Genomic DNA, 25,602 nt, shown 5'->3' with positions numbered 1-25,602 from the left:
ATAAGTGATTAGACGTCTTTATTCTTCGAGTCGGTGTGACTACAGAGATACCAGAATCATATCAGGTTTTTATGATTGACAGCTGTCACAAGCTAAAAGACGCATTTTTTTGCAAAATCTAGTTTTTGCATCGCCATATTTTGAGAGCCTTAATTTTTCCATATTTTGGCCGACAGAGTCATATGATGGCTTGTTTTCTGCGGGATGATTTGACGTTTTTATCGGTACCATTTTCAGGCACTTGATATTTTTTGATCGCTTTCTATTCCGATTTTTGGGAGGCAGAATAAACAAAAATCAGCAATTCCAGAATTTTTTTATGGTTTTTCTTTTATGCTGTTCCGCGTGTGGTAAAATTGATAAGGCAGCATTATTCTTCGGGTCAGTACATTTACAGTGGTACCACATTTATATAGTTTTTCTATGATTTGGCGCTTTTACACAATAAAAGTTATTTTATAGAAAATAATATTTTTTTGCATCGCTTTATTCTGAGAGCTATAACTTTTTTATTTTTCAGCTGATGGAGCGGTATGGCAGCTTGTTTTTTTGCGGGACAAGATGACGTTTTTAGCAGTATCAGTTTTATTTATATTCGTCTTTTTGATCGCATGTTATTTCATTTTTGTTTGGCGGTATGATGATAAAGCATTGTTTTTTTGCTTCGTTTTTTTTTTTTACCGTGTTTACTAAAGGGGTTAACTAGTGGGACAGTTTTATAGGTCAGGTCGTTCCAGATGTGGCGATACCAAATATGTGTACTTTTTTTTTGTTTTTCATAATAATATTTACTGATGGGTACATTATATTTTTATTTTTGGTGGATTATTTTTTTTAATTTTTTTTATATTTTTACAATGTTTTTTTTCCATTTTTTAACACTTTTTGGACTTTTACTTTGTGTCCCACTCTGGGACTTTCACTTTTTTTATTCTGATCGGCTGTATAGCACAGGAATGCAGCACCATCCCTGTGCTATACAGGCTGTCAGTGCTGCACAGGGAGAAGATTCTTTGGTTATGCACTGCGCATGACCAAAGAATCTTCCTGCTGTCTGGTGACCCGGATGTTGTCATGACGACATCGGGTCGTCATGGCAACATCCAGGAAGCCGCGGCAGACAGCGCTGGAGGCCGGAAGAGGAGGTGAGTATTGCGATCACCTCCCCTTGCCACCGCAATGCTGCGATCTACTTCAATCACAGCATTGAGGGGGTTAATGTGCCAGGAGCGGTGCGGGACCGCTCCCTGCACATAGTACCGGGTGTCAGCTGTGACTATCAGCTGACACCCGGCGGCGATCGCCCCGCACCGCTTGTGTGCAGGCGCGATTGCCATATGACCTAATAGTATGTCATTGGTCATTTACACTGCAATGGGTGAAATCCTGATGACTCTCCAACAAAGAATTAGCACTGGCACTGTGCAGATTTCAAAAGCAGTTCCTATTTTCTGCAATGTGTAGCTGAGATGTATTAACAACTTATCTACTTAGCTGGTATTCTATTACAAGGAGGGTAAAATATACCCTTAAAGAGAAACAATTTTTTTAAATTTAATTATTGATCAGACTTCGTAAAGTCAAGAATCTTTGTAACATACTTCAATACCTTTCATTAACTATTTTCAATCTTTTCATTTTTTGTCCAGGCCATTTTCATTAATTTTTTAGACTTTACTTTTGTTGAACCACAATTCGAAAGCAATGTCTTATTTTTATTAGTTGATAGTTAGTAAATTTAAATTGAAAATTACTTTTTTCAGTTTCAAGTTATTTTAGTGACCATTGTGGGTGTTTCTTACTTTAACAGAAATGTACCAACAATTTTGTCCACATGTGTATAAGTGAAAAGGAAGAAAGGATTTGTCAATTTGGCTAAATTGCTAATCAGGTGAAAATAAGATTAAAGGGGTTTTCCATTGACAAAGAAAGTTCTTGAATGATGAAAATATAAAACTAAATTTATTAGTCTATTTTAATTTTAAAAACTTCAGAGGCAGCCCTGTTTCTGACACAGGCCAAAAGCTTTCCTTCTTGCAATGTGTGTCGTTGAAGTGATGCAAGTGCTGACTATCCAGCTCAGTTTATTAGCTAAGCCAGCAACTTTCTGTGTCTCACCATTATAAGGGGGTGGCTCTGGTTGGCCTTCTGCAGGTTGTGACCTGTGGCTCACTCCAGTAAGTTTGCTGGGTGGTCCGGAAGTCACAGCTTAATGTTAGGGTAGATTCACACGACCGTTTTCTCCACATTTGAGAAAAAAACATCCAATTATTCTGATCAGACTTTGATCAGAGTTTTTCATGGACACAGACTTGCATTGCGGATTTTGATCCGACAATTGGTTCAAAATCGGACATGTCTCCGATTTTTTCCACAAACCACTCTGCCCGAGAAAAAAAATCGATCGGACATGTCCATAGTCCCATAGAGTATCATAACTATGAGTGCTATCCATGAAAACCAAGGATAGCATTCATATGAGAAAATTGGTTGTGTGCATGGCCCTTTAGTTTATGAGAACCAGAATAAGGCTCTCATAGACTTGCATTGAGAGTTTGTGACTGGTACCTCTGACTTCCGGTCAATGAAAACCTTCAGTTACAAGATGGTGGCGCGGAACCAGAGCAGCTCCGGGAAGAGCAATAGACAATAGCTGGTGAGTATAACACTTGGGTCAGGGAACTTAAATTAGTTACACTACTCCAGTGGTAAAATAAAAAAAACCCGCTGTAGTGGTGCTTTAAGCAGGTGTTGTCCAGTAGTAGACAACCCCTTTAATGTAATGCATTGCTCTTTAAGCAAAATATTGAATTTGTGTTAAACAGTTATTACTTTTAGGCTTAGATTACATATTGCTTTTTCAACTACAATCGGACTGGTAGTGCTGGTATTGATAGACAGTCACACCAATTTTCATAAATTAGATGGCTGGACTTAGGTACACCCTGTCCCCCTCATGCTCCTCTCATTTTACCCAGGACTGGCATAAAAAAGCTAAGATTCACAAAATTTTTGCACAATTTCTTCAAAAAATATCTTCATGGATCAGGAGGACTTTTATTTTGTTTTAGACTACAGTACGTGGATTGAACTCTAACAGATGGCAAATGTTAGACTCCCCTGAACTATATATTTTTGCATTTGTTTTATGCACAATAATCACAGTCTGATAAATAATTGTATATTCAAGAATTTCCCTTTATTAAACCCTGCTGGGAAAAATGTTTTGGGAAAGGCAAAAAGAAGCACAATTTGTGGTACTGCTAAGTGTCAGTTCCTCCCTATTATTTATGGAGCTTTTGTTTTTAACGAGTCAGCTCTGAAACCTGTATAAATACATCATATCCTTCCTGAATGAGAACTTTGTGATCACAGAAAGGAAAGACAAATCTCAGTTTTTATCGTGTTCTGCTAAACTATAAGCTTTGTTACATGCTATTGGAACAAGCACCACAATCAAAGCCAAAAGCTACAGCGTACTGTACATCAAAAAGTGTCTGTCACCCTCAAAATGAAACTGTATCTATGCCAACATTTATATAGGGAATGTAGCCCCTTTGAGCATCATTCTAGTAATTTACATTTTAGTGAAAATTTTATTTTAATCCATATGCTAATGAGGGCAATTTTGTGCACCTGTTGCATGGCCAATGACTTGGTGCACTGTTATGTCCTCCGATTGGAATATTTAGCCCAATCCTTAAGCTTGATTATAAAGCGAGAGCTGCCTAAACTCAAATCACTGTTCCTACATGTGTGCACTGACACTGAAGGAGCCCACCGGGGTGTTCACAGTGTCAGTGCGGCCATGGGCAAACTATGATCTTTGGATCTCTGAAGCCGCTCACTACACTTCTGGGTGCAGCAAAGGACAACTACAGTCTGGCAGGAGATGGAGATCAGTGCATCAGATGTGACTCTGAACTCCGGATCCTCTTTAAAGCCACTTGCTTGCTACATATGCGGGTGCATCGAGTGGCAGCCACAGTGTGTCAGGAGCTGGATATCAGAGCATGCCCGCACACCCACATAGACACTGTGGAACAGGGATTTGAACTTAAGCAGTGCTTGCTGTGAGAAAGCCAGAGCTAGATCAGCTCAAATCCCTTTTACTTCGTGTGTGTACTCACACTGGCGGAGCCCACCGGGGCACTCACAATGGCGATGAGGCCGTGGGCAAACTCTGATCTTTGGCTCCTCTCTGAAGCTGCTCAATACACTTCTGGGTGTTGCGAGCGACAGCCACACACTGACAGGAGATGGAGGTATGAGCATCAGATGTGGTCTAAACTTCGGATTCTCTCTGAAGCTATTCGTTTACTACACTTGCAGGTGTAGCAAGTGGAAACCAGAGAGTAGCAGGAGCTGGATATCAGAGCATGTCGGCACCCACATTGACACTGTACCCCTCCATTGTCAGTGCACATGTAAGAAGACAGACTTATTGGCCTGTCCCCCCTTAAAGACATCAGTGTTGTGTACAATGTAAAGTGTAATGTGTACAATGTTATGTGTTATTGTGACTGTGATGTGTAATGTGAATTGGGATGTAGGGTATTGTAATGTTTTGCACTTGTAATGTTCCGCTTAGCAACAGACAGTGAATAGGATAAGATAGAGTTAAGTGTTGGGACTAGCCCAGAGAGGGAGAGACTATGTAGCAGGATCAGAGAGGACTTCCTGGTAGTAACTTAGGCAGGGCCTAGCTTTCAGCTAGAGCAGATGTTTGGTCTGAGTGTTAGAACTCTCCTGTTAGGTTTTTTCTATTTTGCTAGTCACATGACCTTTTTGCCTATTTAATCCTGCTCCGCCCTCCTGGCCATGCTGGACTTCATTGTAATTTCTACTCTTAAGCTAGCCAGGTGCTTTGTAACCTTTCTCAGTCAGTTTAGCTAGGTCTTTTGACCTTTATGTTCTGTGTTGTGTGTTTGTCTTTTTACTGCTACAATTTCTGCTAGGAGGTGTCCATCTTTCTCCCAGTCCCTAGTTCTTGTAGGAATCCCTCCTTCACATCTATAGGTCTTCGTTCAGACTAGCTGAGGACTTTAGCGGGTCTGATCGCAGGATCAGGTTCCCCGTTACATCGTAGGGATCTAGCTTAGTTCTATTGTAGGGACAGATTTCCTGTCTTTCCTTAGTGCTTGTAGCCTATCATAACAGTAAGTCCAGCCCAAAAATATCTCTAAGGAAAGTCCTCCAGTTTCCATCATGGTGTCGGTTCAGGATTTGGCTCAACGCCTGCAGGGACTCTCTCTGGAGGTGGCCGAGCTCCAACAACACGTGAGTAGCTGTTCTGGAGCGCATTTTGTGGAGCCAAAGGTACGATTGCCTGATTTATTTTTTGGTGAACAACAAGATTTTTTTCCTTTAAAAATGCTTGTTTATTGTATTTTCGTTTGAGACCCAGATCCTCTGGTGATGAATCACAGGGCATAGGGTTCATAATGTCACTTTTGCGCAAAGAACCTCAGGGATGGGCCTTTTCTCTCCAACCTAGTGATCCGTGCTTTAGATCAGTGGATAGTTTTTTTTCTGCTATGGGGTTGTTGTATGATGATCCTGATCGTGTCTCATCAGCTGAGACGGAATTGAGACTTTTGAGATCAGGTAATGTGGAAAATTATTGTACTCACTTCCGTCGATGGTCTGCTCAGGTGCGGTGGAATGATTCAGCTCTGAAAAGTTTGTTTCTTGCTGGGCTAGGTGAAAGAGTTAAAGATCTGCTTATTGCTTATCCTACACCTGGAAACTTGCAGGAGGCAATGCAATTAGCTATACGGGTGGACAGGAGACTGCGTGCAAAGGTTAATGAGAGTAAATCCTTTGCCATGTCAGCTCCTAGTCTTGAGAGGGTCTGTACTGACATTGGAGAGCCGATGGAGATTGGGGCGATGTCACCCCGCTCTCAGGAAAAAGACCGCAGGTTTTCTGAAGGTTTGTGCTTTTATTGCGGAAAATCTGACCATTTCATTAAGAACTATGAGCTTCGTATGAACAAAGAAAAAAAAAAAAAAAAGGTCAGTTACGCCCGTATAGCCTGTTTAAACACTAAGGGGGTATTTCTTTCTGCTACTACTGCAGCTCAGGAAGAATTAATTGAATTTCGGGTATTTGTGGATTGTGGTTCTACTCTGAATGTGATTGATGGGGGATTCTTGGAAAAACTTAAATTAAAACCCAAACCTTTGTCATCCCCTATTGCCGTGGTTTCTGTCGATGGCTCTCCCTTGAAATGTGTTACTCACAAGGTTTATGAATTTCCTCTCACTATTAATGATATTCACCAAGAAAATTTGGATTTGGTAGTATTAAATAATTTGCCTTCTCCAGTAATTTTGGGGTTACCCTGGTTAAAATTGCACAATCCTGTACTGGATTGGTCTACTAATGAAATGAAGTCCTGGAGCCCTAAGTGTTATGACAAGTGTTGTAACGGGCGCATTGCTGCTGTGGATAAAGGGGAATTACCTGTACCTGTTCAGGATTTTTGGAAAGTTTTTTCTGAGGAGGAGTTGCAAATTTTGCCTCCCTATAGAGACTATGATTGTACCATTGAATTTGTCCCTGGAGCGACTCTTCCTAAAAGTCGTTTATTTAATCTTACTATTCCGGAGAGAAAGGCGTTGGAGGAATACATACAGACGAGCTTGGCTGCCAGTCATATCAGACCCTCTAAGTCACCTGTGGCTGTTGGATTTTTTTTTGTTAAAAAAAAGGACGGCGGTTTACGTCCTTGTCTGGACTTTCGCGAGATTAATAAAATTACTGTACGTAATCCCTACCCACTGCCATTGATTCCTGATTTGTTTAACCAGTTAGTGGGGGCCAAGTGGTTCTCTAAAATTGATCTCCGGGGGGCATACAATTTGTTGCGTATGAAGGAGGGTGATGAATGGAAGACTGCTTTTAACACTCCTGTGGGTCATTTTGAGAATCTGGTTATGCCTTTTGGTCTTACCAATGCACCAGCATTTTTTCAGAATCTTATTAATGACATCCTTAGACCTTTGATCGGCAAAAATGTGGTTGTGTATTTGGATGACATTTTAATTTATTCGCCTGATCTGGAGTCTCATTGGCGGAGCGTACGTGAGGTATTACAGTTATTAATTGACAATTCGCTTTTTGCTAAGCTAGAGAAATGTGAGTTCGCTGTACAGAGAATTAGTTTTTTGGGCTACATTATCTCCAGCGAGGGCTTTGAGATGGATCCGGTGAAAGTTCAAGCTGTGCAGGAATGGCCTAGGCCTATTGGTTTGAAATCGATACAGAGGTTTTTGGGTTTCGCCAATTATTACAGAAAATTCATTAAAAAATTTTCTATTGTTAAACCACTGACCTATCTCACCAGGAAAGGTGCTGATGCGGTTCAGTGGACTACTGAGGCCATTGAGGCGTTTGTGTTTTTAAAGGAGAGGTTCAGCTCTGCCCCCATCCTTATGCAGCCTGATGTGACTAAGCCGTTTTTGGTTGAGGTTGATGCTTCTTCTGTGGGGGTCGGTACGGTGTTGTCTCAGGAAAACAAGGATGGAGTACATCCCTGTGCCTTTTTTTCAAAAAACATTTCTGAGACTGAACTTAATTACGATATTTGTAATCGGGAATTGCTGGCTATTAAACTCGCATTTGAACACTGGCTTCATCTCTGAATTTCCCATTCAGGTTTTCACTGATCATAAAAATCTGATCTATCTTGATGCTGCCAAGCGCTTGAATGCCCGTCAGGCTAGGTGGGCATTTTTTTTTTCGCGGTTTAATTTTATCGTTACTTACATCCCGGGTACCAAGAATGTTAAAGCTGATGCGTTGTCTCGCAGCTTTTCTCCCATGGTCGGTGCTGAGGAGGAGGAGAGCATTTTACAAGAAGGTGTTGTGATTGCTGCATTGGACTCCGTTTTGGAAGATGAGATTCTTAAAGCACAGGAGAATGCCCCATCTAACACTCTCCATGGGAGGTTGTTTGTGCCTAGGACCTTTAGGAGAGATTTGTTTGTTGAGTGTCATGAGTCTCGGTTGGCAGGTCATCCAGGAATTTCTGAGACCAAGAGACTTGTGGGTCGCAGTTTTTGGTGGCCTGGATGGCAGAAGGAAGTCATTAAGTGGGTGCGTCTGTAAGGTGCCCCAGCGAGGTAGTCGTGGGCGAGCTGTAGCCCCCTCTCGCTATGGCACCCTACAAACAATACGGGTCCTCCCTCTGAAGTGTGGCTGTGTATGTAGTGCTCTTCACTTACTTCAAGCCATCCGATCGCGGCTGTCTCCAGGCAATTTTCTTCTGGGACCAGGGCAGCAATAATTTCAGAGGACACGAGGTTCTTAACCAGAACTTGGACTTTACTTGGGGAAGAGGAATATATACAATATTTACAGTCAGATATAATGGATAAGGCCCGACAGGCAATCATCTCTCTCACAGGCGCTGTTAACTGCTTCAGCCCTGGTTCCCTCTTTAAGCGGAGCATCTCTGTGGCTATAATCCCTGGCCCAAGAGACTCCTCTGTATTGACAGTGACCTGGATCCGATATCTCTCCCCCACATCTTAGCCTGGAGTCCTATTTAGCTTCCTCAGCTTCCTGCAGACTAGAAGTGCCCCGTGTCCTCACTATGCTCTGATGAGTCTCTCCGACGGGCTGACAGGACTCGTGCTCTTGTGTGGGGAGACTTGCACACTGGGATCCCACTGTCTGAGGGTACGGAGCTCCCGTCTACCCTAGCAGCCACTATAATCAGGCTGTCTGAACAACTTGCGGTCTCAAGGTTCCTACCTCCTGGAAGATTAATCCGGTGTTTCATGTTTCTCTATTGAAAAAAGCTGATGTATCAGATAGAGACGCCACTGCCACTGCCCACATCCTTAATTCTAGATGGTATAGGGGGAGTTTGCAGTATCTCGTCGCTTGGAAGGGTTTCGGTCCCGAGGAAAACTCATGGGTGAGGGCGGATGATGTTTCTGCGTCCAGACTTGTCAGAGCGTTTCACAAGAGGTTTCCTGATAAGCCTGGGCCTAGGGGATCCGGAGGATACTCTTAGAAGAATCACTTCCTGATTCTGGAAACTAAACAGAGACTTTCCTAATATGCCCACCCTCAGTGAGCTGTCATCACAGAACTTTAACCCATCACTGTCTATAACTTTGCTGGCAGACTCAACCTGACATCTGCACCCAGAATAGTGGCATCTTGTGGCTGTTTTCAGGTACTACAGCCCAGAAGGAATTATACCAGGAACAAGCTTTGTATCTCTCTGGGCCTGATAAGGGCACTAAGTTCCCCCTCTACTCTACTAACTGGACCACTAAAGCTAACCCCCTTAGCTTGGTCTACCACAGAGAGGGAGGTCTGACCTCAGGAACACTTCCTTTAACTATCTCAGTACCAAGGGAAGGATACGCCCTTCCCCACTATTACATTCCCCGACACTTTAATGTTGGTCGACCCTGACCACACTAAGCAATAAACATCAATCAACAGCTATAAAATTATGTTGCATAACTAAATTTTACTAAAATATTTTTAGTAAACGACTGGTCCTGAGGTCATCTTCTTGGATGCAAGACTGGCCCTTCTCGGTTAAGGGCCCTGGAACAGCAACTCAGGACAGTCCGTTATCAACTTTTTCAGAGGCACCGGTCCTTCTTGGTAAGGACCCTGGAAACGAAGTGTCCACAGTTTTAAGTCAGGTCAACACCTCAATAGCCCCCAATCCCCACCTGGGGCTACATTCTGAGGCACACAGTCACAGGTAACACCCTGTGAGTCTCTTTCTTCTTGGCCCTAGCGGGGGTCACCGGTTCTTCCCGCTAGGCCGCAAGTCTTTTTGATTTGGAGGATATCCATCCTCAAGGTGTGCCTCAGCATTTTAAATTCCAGCAGAAAAAGGCGCAACAAGCGCAACAAAAAGAAAACAAAAGTAAAAACAAAAAGAACAGCTCTCCTGGGCACGCAACTTTTGGGTGCTGCTTAAGGCCTTCCTGGCCTGGGAGGTAGGAGAACAGTCCTCCATTTTAATTCAACATGGGGCACTCCGCCCCCATTGGGTACAAGTCCCAGAAACTGGACCACCGCTGGTGGGTCCTGATAAAGGAAGAGATGAAAGGTCAGCGGACCCTTAGCTAGTTAGCTTACTTCTTCCGGGCCTCCCCCCGTTCCTTCATGAAGGCGGCCCATGCTGCAGATGAAGGTGGCTTCCTCCACTTCCACGGCTGATCGGGGTATCCACTAGGCCCGGGGTCCTCGTCCGAGGACATAGCACTGCCACAGCCGACCTGGGTAGGGCCGTAGCTGGTGACAGAAAAATGATGGACCTCCTGGCTGACACCAGCCTGAGTCTCTCTGGCAGTCCCCTGCTCAACTGCCTCAGCCCCTCCTGGGTGTTGTGGTGCCGACTCCTTCTCTGGCACCTCACTAAGGAAATCAGCTTCCTTGCCACTTGCGACATCCTCCTCCTCGTCGCTCACAATATCTCCCCACTGCCGCCTCCTAGGCTCCTCTGTCGGTGGAGTACTGGCCTTAGGTGGGGAAAGAAAACCTTTAGGGGCTTCCCTAGCCCAGCGCTGCTTAGCCTCTCTTTTGGCCCTCCTCTCGAAGACCTGTCGGTCCTTCTCTAGGACGTCTTCCCATTTGTATGGGCGGGTGACCGCAGCTGCGTACCACCCCCTTGTACATTCACATTTTACGAAGAGGACAATGTCCCCCACGCGTAGGTTGTGGAGTCGGTCAGGCAGGTAGTCACGCTTGATGACCTCACGGGTGACAAATACCTCGTCCCCGGTCCACTCTTCCTCCAGGAACCCGTACCCCTCACGAATGTGGAACTCGAGGACTCGCCCCCGAGTCTGGGACGCCTCCACTGACTCTCTCTGCGCCGCGTTGGACCCTTCCAGCCAGCCTCTGAGGAAGGTGTCGGTCCACCGTCGCTGCTCGCGCGAGGTCATCGGGGGGTCGTGGGTAGCCCACTGTGGACCTCCGGGCTTGGTGCACCGCCCTGCTGAGGAGGAGTGCAGGGCTTCCAAGGCCAGCGACCAAAAGTTCTCCTGCGGGGCCTTCTTCCTCGGAGGCCTCGCCTCCGCGCCACCCCCTGTCGCCGTGGAAGCTGCCGCGGCAGGCGAAACCGGCTGCTGGGGTATAGGCTGCTCACCTCCGTCAGTCTCCGTCGCAGCTGTTGCTCCAGCCCCACTGGGATGTTCTCCACCCTCGGCCGAGGGGGACGGGCTTCCCGGCATCCGGCTCCAAGTCCACACACGGAGCTTATGGACGAGCAGGCCCAGCTCCGGTTCGGGCCTAGTAGTCCACTGCACAGCCACTGGGGGTAGAAACTCACGGGCGACATCCGCAAGCGAGCGACCCTCGCCTGCAGCCCCTGGGGTACTCAACTCCAACACTTCTTCCTCACTCCGCACTCCGGACAGGTCGTCCGAGCCGCCGTCTGCCATTCTTCCGGAGCGTTCACCGCAGCGCCTCCTTCTCACGTACCGGACAGAAAATGGCGCCGGTCGCTTATTGGTGACGCGTTTCCTGCGCGTCCAACTCCGCCTCTTCTTAGGCCGGCCTTCTGACGCGACCGCCGCGTCACTTGACACTCTCGGCCGCTCCGCCTTTAGCCCCGCCCCTTCTCTGGGCGCGCTGATACTCACGGGGCCGGGCTTCATTTTACGCCGCGCCCTCTTCCTCACTGGACGTCCCATCCTAGGACGCATCTTCACTGCTGGACCCATCCTTCTTCGGACCGGAACTCGTAGGGGCTGGACAACTTTTCGAGCTCTCCGGCGCCGTCCACTCCCACGATGGGCGGTTCTTCTCCCAGACTTTACCGCCGTCGTCACCATCTTGGAATCCATGCTTCGGGCCGCCATCTTGGGCCGCATGCCTTCCAACACTTTCTCCTTAGTGTTCTGTGTCGACTCTTCCCCGCTTTCTTCATGCGAGGAGCTCGCATCATGCCAAATGTAAGGTGCCCCAGCGAGGTAGTCGTGGGCGAGCTGTAGCCCCCTCTCGCTATGGCACCCTACAGACAATATGGGTCCTCCCTCTGAAGTGTGGCTGTGTATGTAGTGCTCTTCACTTACTTAAAGCCATCCGATCGCGGCTGTCTCCAGGCAATTTTCTTCTGCGACCAGGGCAGCAATAATTTCAGAGGACACGAGGTTCTTAACCAGAACTTGGACTTTACTTGGGGAAGAGGAATATATACAATATTTACAGTCAGATATAATGGATAAGGACCGACAGGCAATCATCTCTCTCACAGGCGCTGTTAACTGCTTCAGCCCTGGTTCCCTCTTTAAGCGGAGCATCTCTGTGGCTATAATCCCTGGCCCAAGAGTCTCCTCTGTATTGACAGTGACCTGGATCCGATATCTCTCCCCCATGTCTTAGCCTGGAGTCCTATTTAGCTTCCTCTGCTTCCTGCAGACTAGAAGTGCCCCGTGTCCTCACTACGCTCTGATGAGTCTCTCCGGCGGGCTGACAGGACTCGTGCTCTTGTGTGGGGAGACTTGCACACTGGGATCCCACTGTCTGAGGGTACGGAGCTCCCGTCTACCCTAGCAGCCACTATAATCAGGCTGTCTGAACAACTTGCGGTCTCAAGGTTCCTACCTCCTGGAAGATTAATCCGGTGTTTCATGTTTCTCTATTGAAAAAAGCTGATGTATCAGATAGAGACGCCACTGCCACTGCCCGCATCCTTAATTCTAGACGGTATAGGGGGAGTTTGCAGTATCTCGTCGCTTGGAAGGGTTTCGGTCCCGAGGAAAACTCATGGGTGAGGGCGGATGATGTTTCTGCGTCCAGACTTGTCAGAGCGTTTCACAAGAGGTTTCCTGATAAGCCTGGGCCTAGGGGATCCGGAGGATACTCTTAGAAGAAGGGGTACTGTTTGAACTCTCCTGTTAGGTTTTTTCTATTTTGCTGGTCACATGACCTTTTTGCCTATTTAATCCTGCTCCGCCCTTCTGGCCATGCTGGACTTCATTGTAATTTCTACTCTTAAGCTAGCCAGGTGCTTTGTAACCTTTCTCAGTCAGTTTAGCTAGGTCTTTTGACCTTTATGTTCTGTGTTGTGTGTTTGTCTTTTTACTGCTACAATTTCTGCTAGGAGGTGTCCATCTTTCTCCCAGTCCCTAGTTCTTGTAGGGATCCCTCCTTCACATCTATAGGTCTTCGTTCAGACTAGCTGAGGACTTTAGCGGGTCTGATCGCAGGATCAGGTTCCCCGTTACATCGTAGGGATCTAGCTTAGTTCTATTGTAGGGACAGATCTGCTGTCTTTCCTTAGTGCTTGTAGCCTATCATAACACCGAGAGCTCAACAGGGCTGCATCCAGAAGGTGTTCTGGGGCAAGAGAGAAAGGAGATCGGGACAGACATAGCGTGATCCTGCGCAACAGACTGAGACAGAGAGAGAGTTACAGAGCTGAAGAGAGAAGGACAGTGACAGCTCAGAGGATTTACCAGAGAGCCGAGTGACCAAGTGAGAAATGTCCAGAGAAGGTACGCCTGTCAGCAAGGCCCCGAGTAGCTTACAGCTCTTAAAGGTAACGGACCAGGATGGAATAGAACGTGAGATAAAGTGAGTGCCCTGGACGGGAGTTCCCTAAGTGTCAGAGAGCTTGAAGCTGAGTCTGGCCATATCGGCAAACCTGCTCCTCTATGAAGAGAATCAGATGCGGAACCGCATGAAGAGGAAATTTTTTCTACGGACTACACTTTGGTGCTAAACTGGGTGATGGTAAAGGAAATGAGACCAGTGGAGGAAAAAATGTGTGAAGCCGAGTAATGAGACTGTGTATTGAAATGCTCTGTATTAATGAAGAAACATGTGAAAAGTTATGTACCCCCTATCCTGTGTACATAGTTGCCATGCAATGGCAGTTTAGTAAAGCATCGTTTCTTAAGAACTGGTGGTCTTCTTTCATGAGCTGGTTAACATCAGGTCCTGGCAAACCAGCGTAATCAGTTACATGCGGCCTGCATTGGCGTAGTGCCCTCACAGCACAAGTCCACACACCCAACCAGGACTCCCACTTTCATGTAATGTGCCGGGGCGCAAGAGATGAGTACCTTGCCCACGGATACCGCCCCGTGCCACGTTACACATATACGCATGGACAGGGATTTAAACTAAGCAGCCCTTGCTGTGAGAAAGCGAGGCAGTCATTCAAGCTCAGGGAAAGTGCTAGATATGCAACTCGCAGGATGTAACAGTGCTCTAAGATATTGGCCACGTCAAGGGTGCACCAAAGCGCCCTCATTTGCATATAGATTAAGAGTGATTTTTTTCAGCAACTACATCACTGAAATGTATGTTAATGGTATGATTTTTATAGCGTTAAATCCCCTTTATAAATATTTAAGTGGCTGACTTTGCATTTTGGGGGTGACAGACTCCCTTTAAATAAAATAATATTATGACACCTACAAAACAAGAGTCATACGTGCATTGTACTTTATAATTATCTGCATTATGCATTCAAAAAGTGAAAAAATACTACTGCCATCAGATGATATGGTCAGTTTTAATGGGATTATGCCAAAAACTATTTTTTTATGTCAAGCTCCATGTAGCCTAATAAACTCTCTAAAGTAGCCCACCCTTGAATACAGATACTCACTGACAACATTCTTACTCTACACTAAGCAGAGAGATTTATGGAGGAACTGGAGCCTCAAGGACCTCAAGGGGTCCAGTTCCTCCATCAATACAGTAAGAATGTTGTCAGAAGTAGGTGGTCCGTCATTACTGACCATGTGACCAAAGTAAGCTACATTACCCACAAGCACCTTGCACTCTGCTCTATGATTTGATGTTAGCTACAGGGTCAGAGCTGATAGGAGGAGGTTGGGTTATATAAATAGTTAGTAATTAGTACTTCTTTCTATTATTTTTGTATTAATTACTAGATCAGTAAATGCTAATTATTTTTTGTCCCTACCACCAGGTATATAATTTCTGTATGTATTTTAGCAATAGTTTCCCTATATGTCCTTTCCTAGCTTTTTGTTGGCCATAGCAACCAATCACAGTAAAGCTTTCATTTTCCCTGTGCAGTTTAAAAAATGAAAGCTGAGCTCTGATTGGTTGCTGTGAGTATTAAAAACTTATTGGTTAGATGTTTCCATTCTAAGAAATATGGACAGATATATTTAGGCTTTTAATGAGGAAATACTGTACATTGGTTTAGTGGCTGCTACTTCTGTGCCCGTTCTGCTGCGTGTATCACCGCTTTGGCGCAGTTGGGGAGATGATAGCTGTTCCTCAGTTCACTTAAGCAGGCACACAGTGCCCATGTTCACCCTGTGCAGTGATGATGTCACAACCATGCATGCGCTTTGTCACTGCACAGTAGGAAGAGGATAACCACTGTAGAATAATGAATATATATACCGAGAATGTGCGACTACAGGATGTATCCCTCTGAAATGTGGATTTTCATAGGCGGATTTCCAGGACAGCAAGCACTTTCTGAAAAATTATGGCATTTGACAAGCTTTTTTATTTTATGATTTTAAGCCACTGATGTATGATTAATATTGTAGGAATAACAATTTAATGGGTTTGTCCATCTTTGGGAACAATTTTCTCTTTTTATTTAAATTTATAAATCACTTTTGCAATTGGGATTTATTAAAAATGGTGCAATGTTTACTTACTATAGCCTCTGCATTGTACTGTCTATTGCGGAATGAAGAATGAAATGTCAATGAGCATATTCTGACAGTCTGACAGGACAGCTAGTAACCGTTTATCTGTCTCTTTCTGAGCTCCTCTCTGCTGATTTATGGCCAAAGAGCACACCAAAGTTGAATAAACAAGGAAACAAAGAGTGTGTAAAAGCCAAATAGTGCAAAATTTTGAATGAAACCCAATTAAACAAATACTTTTAGCCACAAATACATGCATTTAAGTATTTAAAAAAAAAAATTGTCCCCAAAGGTAGACAACCCCTTTAGTATTAGAATGCTGTGTCTACTAAAGGCAGTATAGATTGTAATATAGACTCAATCGTATGTATCTTAAAGAAATGTTTAAGGAGAAATCAGTGTTTAAAAGGGTAAAATGTTCCCCATCGCCTTATAAATATATACAATATATACAGTATATATATATATATATATATATATATATATATATATATATAGTGGGGAAAAAGAGAATATGATACACTGCCGATTTTGCAAGTTTTCCCACCTACAAAGAATGGAGAGCTCTGGAATTTTTATCATATGTACACTTCGGCTAATTGACACCCAGGCTTGGGTGTTTAAACACTTCCTGTTTGCTATCGAGAGGTGCTGGTGATATTCACATGACCCCTTGTGAAGGCTTGGAGCTGTTGCTGTCTGCTTACTTCCTCTTTGGTGCTAAGAGGCCGTGTGTGTGATCTCTCTGAAGTCAGTTCAAGCTAAGTTACTTCCCCTGTGTCTGTCTCCCTTGCTGTCTTTAGTTGTTAGTGGGGACTGACTAGCGCTCATCCCTCCTTCCCTAGCCAGGGCCTAGCTCTAGGGAGATACAGGGTTTTACGTTCCTGATCGGCTATTGGTGAGAAATCAATTTAGGGACGGTAGGGAAGACAGGGTGATATCAGATCAACCTAAGAGGTATCCACCCCCTCTTTCCTTAGTGTCTGGGCTCCCTTCCCCTCTTCCCTTCATGTTGCACTTTGTATTTCCTACACTGTGCGTGACAGATACAGAAGCTAAAAAGATAAACCAGAAAATCACATTGTATGATTTTTAAATAATTAAATTGTATTTTATTGCATGAAATAAGTATTTGATCACCGACCAACCAGCAAGAATTCTGGCTCTCTCACAGTTCTGTTAGTTTTTCTTTAAGAAGCCATCCTACTCTGCACTCACTACACGTATTAATTGCACCTGTTTGAACTCATTACCTGTATAAAAGACACCTGTCCACACACTCAATCAATCACACTCCAACCTCTCCACCAAGAGCAAAGAGCTGGCTAAGGACAAAATTGTAGACCTGCACAAGGCTGGGATGAGCCTTGGACAATAGGCAAGCAGCTTGTTGAGAAGGCAATAACTGTTGGTACAATTATTAGAAAATGGAAGAAACAAAAGATGACTCTGAATCTTCCTTGGTCTGGCGCTCCATGTAAGATCACGCTTTCTGGGGTAAGGATGATTTTGAGAAAGGTCAGGAATCAGCCAAGAACTACACGGGAGGACCTGGTCAATGACCTGAAGAAAGTGGGACTACAGTCTTAAACATTACCATTAGTAAAACACTACGCTGTCATGGATTAAAATTCTGCATGGCACGCAAGGTCCCCCTGCTCATGCCACCACATGTCCAGGCCTGTTTGAAATTTGCCAATGACCATCTGGATGATCCACAGGAGGCATCGGAGAAGCTCATGTGGTCAGATGAGACCAAAATCAAACTTTTTGGTATCAACTCCACTTGCTGTGTTTGGAGGAAGAAGGAGGAGCACAACCCCAAGAACACCATCCCAACCGTGAAGCATGGTGGGGGAAACATCATACTTTGGGAGTGTTTTTCTGCAAAGAGGACAGGACGACTGCACCGTATTGAAGGGAGTATGGATGGGGTCATGTATCACGAGATTTTGGCCAACAACCTCCTTGCCTTAGTAAGAGCATTGAAGAAGGGTCGTGGCTTGGTCTTCCAGCATGACAATGACCCGAAACACACAGCCAGGGCAACTAAGGAGTGGCTCCCTAAGAAGCATTTCAAGGTCCTGTAGTGGCCTAGCCAGTCTCCCGTCCTGAACCCAATAGAAAATCTTTGGAGGAAGCTGAAACTTAATGTTGCCCAGCGACAGCCCCGAAACCTGAAAGATCTGGAGAAGTTCTGTATGGAGGAGTGGGTCAACATCCCTGCTGCAGTGTGTGCAAACTTGGTCAAGAACTACAGGAAATGTCTGACCTCTGTAATTGCAAACAACGTTTTTTTGTACCAAATATTAAGTTCTGTTTTTTCTATTGTATCAAATACTTATTTCATGCATTAAAGTGCAAATTAATTATATAAAAATCATACAATGTGATTTTCTGGATTTTTTTTCAAGATTCTGTTACAGTTGAAGTGCACCTACGATAAAAATTACAGAGCTCTCCATTCTTTGTAGGTGGGAAAACTTGCAAAATGGGCAGTGTATCAAATACTTATTTTCCCCAATATATATACAGTACAGACCAAAAGTTTGGACTCACCTTCTCATTTAAAGATTTTTCTGTATTTTCATGACTATGAAAATTGTACATTGACACTGAAGGCATCAAAACTATGAATTAACACATGTGGAACTATATAGTTAACAAAAAAGCGTGAAACAACTGAAAATATGTCTTATATTCTAGGTTCTTCAAAGTAGTCACCGGAAATGGTCTTCCAATAATCTTGAAGGAGTTCCCAGAGATGCTTAGCACTTGTTGACCCTTTTGCCTTCACTCTGCGGTCCAGCTCACCCCAAGCCATCTCGATTGGGTTCAGATCTGGTGACTGTGGAGGCCAGGTCATCTGGCGTAGCACCCCATCACTCTCCTTCTTGGTCAAATAGCCCTTACACAGCTTGGAGTTTTTGGGGTCATTGTCCTGTTGAAAAATAAATGATGGTCCAACTAAACGCAAGCCGGATGGAATAGCATGTCGCTGCAAGATGCTGTGGTAGCCATGCTGGTTCAGTATGCCTTCAATTTTGAATAAATCCCCAACAGTGTCACCAGCAAAGCACCCCCACACCATCACACCTCCTCCTCCATGCATCACGGTGGGAACCAGGCATGTAGAGTCCATCCGTTCACCTTTTCTGCGTCGCACAAAAACACGGTGGTTGGAACCAAAGATCTCAAATTTGGACTCATCAGACCAAAGCACAGATTTCCACTGGTCTAATGTCCATTCCTTGTGTTCTTTAGCCCAAACTTGTCTCTTCTGCTTGTTGCCTGTCCTTAGCAGTGGTTTCCTAGCAGCTATTTTACCATGAAGGCCTGCTGCACAAAGTCTCCTCTTAACAGTTGTTGTAGAGATGTGTCTGCTGCTAGAACTCTGTGTGGCATTGACCTGGTCTCTAATTTGAGCTGCTGTTAACCTGCGATTTCTGAGGCTGGTGACTCGGATAAACTTATCCTCAGAAGCAGAGGTGACTCTTGGTCTTCCTTTCCTGGGCCAGTCCTCATATGAGCCAGTTTCTTTGTAGCGCTTAATGGTTTTTGCAACTGCACTTGGGGACACTTTCAAAGTTTGCCCAATTTTTCGGACTGACTGACCTTCATTTCTTAAAGTAATGATGGCCACTCATTTTTCTTTACTTAGCTGCTTTTTTCTTGCCATAATACAAATTCTAACAGTTTATTCGGTAGGACTATCAGCTGTGTATCCACCTGACTTCTGCACAACACAACTGATGGTCCCAACCCCATTTATAAGGCAAGAAATCCCACTTATTAAACCTGACAGGGCACACCTGTGAAGTGAAAACCATTTCCAGTGACTACCTCTTGAAGCTCATCAAGAGAATGCCAAGAGTGTGCAAAGCAATCATCAAAGCAAAACGTGGCTACTTTGTAGAACCTAGACTATAAGACATATGCCTTCAGTGTGAATGTACAATTTTCAAAGTCATGAAAATACAGAAAAATCTTTAAGTGAGAAGGTGTGTCCAAACTTTTGGTCTGTACTGTATATATATATATATATATATATATATATATATATATATATATATGCATACATATACTTACTATAGTTCTACCTATGAGCATAGCTGCTTGCTTATTTGGAGGTGGCAGTGGGTCCTCTTACCTCTTGGTCCCCTGTACAGGCTGCACCAATGATGTGTCTGCCCATGTGTGTGTGTAAGTATATATATATACTGTATACAGTAATCAATGCATAAGGAGCCCTGACCAAGTATTGAGTTCATTTACTGAACATACATTTCAGTAGGCCAACATTTTGGATTTTAAAAACATTTTTCAAGCTGTTGTTATAAAGTATTCTAATTTACTGAGATAATGACTTTTGTGTTTTCATTGGCTGTAAGCCATAATCATCAACATTAACATAAATAAACATTTGAAATAGATCACTCTGTTTGTAATGACTCTATATAATATACGAGTTTCACTTTTTGTATTGAAGAACTGAAATGAATTAACTTTTTAATGATATTTTATTTTGTGAGAAGCACCTGTATTTATGTAAGTATATATACAGGATGGTCCAAAAGTAGGTGGCCAGAAAATAATAACATTTATTTTGATATATATATAAAATTATATTTACTAACACAAGCATAACATTGACAATTACATTTTATTCTGAACAATAATATAAAAGCCCTTACATTTTATCAACGCAGGTGCTCAAACTGTTTTCCATTACAATTTGCACAGCTTTGAAGTCCGCCTCTTACGCTTCGACAAACTTTTTTGCACAAGTCTCTTTGGGTATTAATTTCTTGAAGTGCATCTCTTATGTAGTTTTTCAAATCACTGACACTTTTTGGTTTTCGACTATAAACTTTGTGAGGAATGAAAAGTGGAATCTGATTGGTTGCTAAGGGCAACTGAGCCAGTTTCACAGATCTAGTTTTCACAGATAGATCTCCCCCAAATCTGTTTTCTTTTCAGATAATTCAGATAACACAAAATGGCAAATAATTTAAATACAGATCAAAGAAAATGGATTTTAGCAGAGTATTGGAAATCTCAAAATGCTGAAACCGTTAGAGCAAATTGGGTTGAAACATTTGGTACTCAAGCCCCAAAGAGACAAACCATTTACCGCATTCGTGACAAATTCAATGCCACTGGCTCAATCCTTAATGCTCCAAAAACTGGTCGACCCAAAACAGTCTGTACAGAAGATAATAAACAACTTGTTGCTGAAACATTTGTTCAGAGTCCAAAAAAGTCCACCAGAAGAGCTTCTTTGGAATTGGGAATTTCACGAGCTTCTATCATGCGAATCCTGAAATCTATTGGGTGGAAAGCTTATCGTCCACGTCTAATTCATGGTTTATTGGAGGATGATCCAGACAGGCGGCTGCAATTTAGTGTTTGATAAATCTCCCCCTTCATAACCTTATTACACTTTCTGTCCACCTACTTTTGGACCATCCTGCATATATACACATATATATAGTGTATATATATATATATATATATATATATATATATATATATATATATATATATATACACACACACACACACATACACACATCAGGAACATACTTACCTTGATGCAACCTGTGAACCTGACAAGATGGTGGATGATTGTCAGATCGATGAGGGTCTACGTTATCAGACATACTGTGGCTCACTTTGGAGAGACAACTGTGTCTAGAATTGTATGTAGTAGCATATTGTGACTTTAAATTGTATGGGAAAGCACAATAGCTAGCAATGCTTAATAAGAACAATATGGTTAGCAATTGGCAATGTATGGAAAGACAAATTCTAACTGGCACTGTATGTTGGCACTATGTGGGGATCACACTGAATGATACTGTAACTCACTCAGCTGCTTGTAAAACCATATTTTGAAGAAAATTTACATTGAAATGAAACACATCCTGTTCAAAAAAGAAGTTCTTCAGGAGCTTAGGTGTGTGACAAAAAAGCTAATTATTGACTTTTACTTTTCTAGTTTTCCGTTGCCGATGACACATAATCAGAGAAACTACTGTAGTGACATTAACATTTAAATAGCATGTATAACTATTATGTAATCATTCTTGGATGCAGTCAGCATCTAAATAGGAATATAGCATCCAAAAAAATTTTGACAACGATTCTTCACATCTCAATGCCATATTGAAATCAGTGTATGGAGGAAAGGAAGTAACAAACCCTTTGTACAATGTTTTGCTCAGAACTGCATTTGCCAATTTTATTTTTGTAGCCTCAAGGGATTTCCAATTGTTCACTGTTCACCCAAACCCTCCCTATCTTTGATCTGCATCTTACAGAGAGGAGAAAAGCTTTTATTTTCATATCAAGGAAGCAAATAAAACATTCCCATTAATGAATGACATTGGGGCAGTTTTAATAATGTAATTATTTTATAAATATATTGAAAAAGAAGATGTAAGCAAGGTTAAGGACCTTATTTATGAAGACCCTGCACCAATGTTTCAGACATAGAGAATTACAATTTTTTAATCTAACACGCAAGAGATAAATGATATCATGATGGAGGGAAGTTTCTTGATGCAAAAAGCTGTAACTAGACACTAAGCACAGCACAAGGCACTGAACACGTCAAGGTAACATTTCTTCCTACATCTTGCTATGTGCTTAATGTTAGGAAATGCTGTTTGTTTTAATACTTTACATTTTCAGGTATGCTTTATGGGTATTAGTTGACATGCTTTTTAATGATTTGGCTGTAGAATGTTATTATACAAACACATCATTTAACTTTAGAGCATTGAACTTTTCCTCTTACCTTGAGAATAGAAAGTTGGTGGCTAGGTGTCCGACATGTCTATATCAGGCTTTGTATTTGTCAGTAATATCACCGCCTTAACGATGAAGACATTATCCAGAGATGCCCTGAAACAATGCAAGGGGACAGCCAAGTCTTCAAGCAGCTTAACCTCACATTAGCTGAACACATCTTGAACAAAAATGATCTTAGGTGTTTGATACTCCTTACTGCCAATTTGGTAACTCATCACAGTTTCATGATATTGACTCATTCAAATTGTAATAATAATAACTAACATTGTTCTTTTATTAATGCCATTTGTTCAATTAATAAACAAAAAAGTTGTAGATAAAGATTCAATAATATGGAAGACGTTTCACTGTAAACAGGATCTTATTGTCCAATTTAATAAAAGCTTCAGTCTATTACAAGACATGGTTCCCATCTACCTAATGGTTCAGAACTATGTAGGTAAACAATGTATTGAAAAGTTTCCTTAGTTTTTAACATCCTCTAGTACAATATAAATATAAATATATATATATATATATATTATTTTGGTACAAAATGTTTACAAGACCATTTTATTGCACAGTCAAGTTTTTGATTTGATCACCTATCAAAATTATATATCCTAATACTTGATGCACAGTAATGTAAAGATTAATACTATTTAAACAATTCATAAACCCCAGTGGCTTTTCTCTTTCTTGATTATTGGAAGCTATTGCATTACTCTAGGAATATATCCATTTTGTTTAGACGTGCCATAGACAGCTAGAATAAAAAAAAGTGCAGACTTCCTGGATTAGCATTACGTCCTCTTGAAATGTTCTTTAGTAAGAAGAACAACAAAGCTAAGAGCAAGTCTAGTCAGCGGGCAGTGGGTATGACTTACCTTAAGTAAGCTGTTTGATAGCTGTAAAGTAGCGAGTAAAGTGTGAAGGATTCCGATAGATAATTCCGAATGGTACACGGATTCAGTGATGGGATGGTAGAAGATTTTTGAGTACAGGATGCTGAGAGGAGGAGCAGGGAGAAAAGGGCAGGACATGATTCAACTTATTTTAACTCATTGTCTGTAAGCTTTGTGCAATGTAAAATAATTAATTGAAAAGTATACAATTATATATAAAAATGTAAAATATACAAGAATAAAAACATAACATGATATAAAATATATATTTATATATGCATATGTAAATACTTAAAATTTATATAAAAGACCCCTGTACTCTAGTGATTATAATACACTGATCATTCATGTATGAATATACAGCAGTTACGTATGTTGTTCTATGAGGATTCACAATTTCATTTCACTATTTTAGACTCTGATTAGGTAAGGACTGAAAAAGATATGTGTATGTTCTTCAATTAAAGTTCATAAATGTCTGTGTTGTATAGATCCATAACATGGAGCCCGCAATGGGTACATACTGTTCTTCCATGTGGCATATGATATAAAAAAAATTGTGGTATATGATAATACGGAGGTGTTCCTTCCTTCTGTGTGTCACCATACAGGGTCAGAGTCCACCACTTTGCCTTGTGCACAAGTCCTCTTTATATAGAAACACACATAGGAACCTTGCGGAAGCAGGAAGAATTTAATAATAAAAGGAAAATTTCCAAATTTAGAAGTGAGGCGTACAGCTGACTGGATCTGTAGAAAAGGGGATTGTTCTAAAATACAGTTATTTATTTTATTACTGTGAATGGTATATAAAAGAAAAACAACAAACAAAATCCCAAAGTTTCAGTAGCGAAAAAATGTTAGCCTTACAAGACAATGCCAACAAGAGCAGAAAGTTCAGTTCCTCTTGATGTCTCTCTTATGATTATGATAACTATGAATTAGTTTCAATATGATATTTCCAACACAAATGAATTCTTTTTTTGAACATGAATAATGGCTATATTCCAGTTTAAAACAGTGGCTAACAAAAGATGCCACCGGTCTTTTTTTGAGTCATTTTTACATCAGCGTTTATTCTGATTGGTTGTTTCTGAAAACTTTGCATTCATAGGTAACCCTTTTATCTGACTTAATGTGCTTCTGACTTTTGCAGAAGATAATACTCACTGATCAGGCATAGTATTAAACAATAATTATATCTCATCACAAAGCAAGTAAACATTTCTTAAAACGTTTTAAAGTCTTTTAATGTGTTATAGCCACATGAAAACCCTGTTGGGTCTTAAGACCTCTATCGATTACTTAAAGGGGTTGTTCATTACTTGGACAACACCATAGGTGGATTATAATGAGGGCAATCTGGGCTACCATCCGGGGGCCCAAGGCTCCAGGGCAGCCCATGGCCAGATTGCCCTCATTATAATACTTTTTTGTGCCAACATCGGCAGCACTTATCGCCAGCAGGGAGTACTCCTCTTGCTCCGCTTCTGGCAATAGAGAGACGGATCGTAGCTGCAGCCATCACCTTCTCTATGACTCAGCCAGAGCAATGATGTCATCACGTAGCTGCGTCGTTTACCACGTACGCGCCGGCAAGAAGAAGAAGGTAGCAGAGCTGCAGGTGATTGCCAGGAGAGGTGAATTATTCTTTTTTTTTTCCGTAAAGTGAATGAATTGGGGTGGGTGGATGGATGAGAGCACTGTACAGTATGTTATAATGAATTTAGGGTGGGAGGATGGGTGAGAGCATTGCACAGTATGTTATAATGAATTGGGGTGGGAAGATGGGTGAGAGCACTGCACAGTATGTTATAATGAATTGGGGGGTAGGTGGCTATACTGAATTGAAGTATGTAAGTATAATGAATTGGGGGTATGTGGCTATACTGAATTGGGGTATGTAACTATAATGAATTGGGGGGTATGTGGCTATACTGAATTGGGGTTTGTAACTTTAATGAATTGGGGGTATGTGGCTATACTGAATTGGAGTATGTAACTATAATGAATTGGGGGTATGTAATTATAATGAATTGGGGGGTATGTGACTATAATGAATTGGGGGTATGTAATTTTACTAGAATAAATTGGGGAGAGGACATGTAATTATAATGAATTGGGGGAGCGGGAGGAGCACAGTGGGGTTGAGGATGCAGGAGAGTGACTGGTAATGAATTGGGGGAAAGAGCACAGGGGCTAATTCATTTATAATTTTTATTGGGTGAGGAAAAGAGACTAATTATAGTTAGTGGGGGTCAAAG

The 25,602-nt window shown here is 42.4% G+C and overlaps 1 protein-coding gene across 2 annotated transcripts in view; it reads right to left on the bottom strand.

Annotated features, from left to right (window-relative positions):
* LOC141217150 (gap junction alpha-4 protein-like) overlaps positions 1-23,449 on the bottom strand; it is a 29,720-nt gene extending 6,271 nt beyond the window's left edge. For both annotated transcript variants that reach the window (XM_073665748.1, XM_073665747.1), the window contains exons 1-2: positions 23,321-23,449; positions 22,441-22,547 (exon numbers count right to left, since the gene is read on the bottom strand). The gene's annotated coding sequence lies outside the window, so the exon portion shown is untranslated. The remainder of the gene's footprint in view (positions 1-22,440; positions 22,548-23,320) is intronic.
* Positions 23,450-25,602: the final 2,153 nt, after the last annotated feature.

Source organism: Phyllobates terribilis, unplaced genomic scaffold (assembly GCF_046119375.1).
Source record: "Phyllobates terribilis strain yellow unplaced genomic scaffold, ASM4611937v1 Scaffold_2__4_contigs__length_985480577, whole genome shotgun sequence".
In the NCBI taxonomy this organism is placed as follows: domain Eukaryota; kingdom Metazoa; phylum Chordata; class Amphibia; order Anura; family Dendrobatidae; genus Phyllobates; species Phyllobates terribilis.
Note: the sequence above shows the minus strand (reverse complement) of the source record. Positions and strands in the feature narration are given on the sequence as shown.